This window comes from Dendrobates tinctorius, unplaced genomic scaffold (assembly GCF_039654945.1).
Source record: "Dendrobates tinctorius isolate UK_male_01 unplaced genomic scaffold, ASM3965494v1 ptg000265l, whole genome shotgun sequence".
Lineage (NCBI taxonomy): Eukaryota > Metazoa > Chordata > Amphibia > Anura > Dendrobatidae > Dendrobates > Dendrobates tinctorius.
In genome coordinates this window covers 11870957-11872102 of record NW_027361932.1, presented here as the reverse complement: position 1 = coordinate 11872102, position 1146 = coordinate 11870957, and positions in this window count along the sequence as shown.

Below are 1146 nucleotides of genomic sequence, written 5' to 3'. Positions count from 1 at the left end.
TTTGAGTCTCAAATCTGTTTTTCATATACATAATTGCCATATATAATCTGTATTAGCAGGGCCCGTGTGTGTATATGTATGTGTGTATATATACACACACACAGTACAGACCAAAAGTTTGGACACACCTCATTCAAAGACTTTTCTTTATTTTCATGCCTTATATTCTAGGTTCTTCAAAGTAGCCACCTTTTGCTTTGATTTCTGCTTTGCACACTCTTGGCGTTCTCTTGATGAGCTTCAAGAGGTAGTCACCGGAAAAGGTTTTCACTTCACAGGTGTGCCCTGTCAGGTTTAATAAGTGGGATTTCTTGCCTTATAAATGGGGTTGGGACCATCATTTGCGTTGTGCAGAAGTCTGGTGGATACACAGCTGATAATCCTACTGAACTTTTTTTTTGCCATAATACAAATGCTAACAGTTTGTTCAGTGTGCAAAGCAGTAATGAAAGCAAAAGGTGGCTACTTTGAAGAGCCTAGAATATAAGATATATTTTCAGTTGTTTTCACACTTTTTTGTTAATTATATAATTCCACATGTGTTAATTCATAGTTTTGATGCCTTCAGAGTGAATCTACAATTTTCATAGTCCTGAAAATAAAGAAAACTCTTTGAATGAGAAGGTGTGTCCAAACTCTTTTGGTCTGTACTGTGTGTTTTGTGTGTGTGTGTGTATATATGTATATAGTGGCCCGATTCTAACGCTTTGGGCATTCTAGAATATGTATGCAGTTTACTTACGAAGATTTAAGAATAATGCAATGAATACACAGGATTTTCCAGGTAAAATATGAAGTATAAACTACGTGGCACTATGACTAAGAGAACGTCTTCAGTAAACGTGACTGAACTACGTGGCACTATGAGTGACAGAACTTGTCCAGTAAACGTGGCTGAGCTATGCGGCACGGGACGACGCGGGATTTCCGTTAGACAGAATTAGACGATTATAGAGTGTGTGTGTGTGTATGTGTATATATATATATATATATATATATATATATATATATATATATATATATATATATATATATTGGGGCAAAAAAGTATTTAGTCAGTCAGCAATAGTGCAAGTTCCACCACTTAAAAAGATGAGAGGCGTCTGTAATTTACATCATAGGTAGACCTCAACTATGGGAGACAAA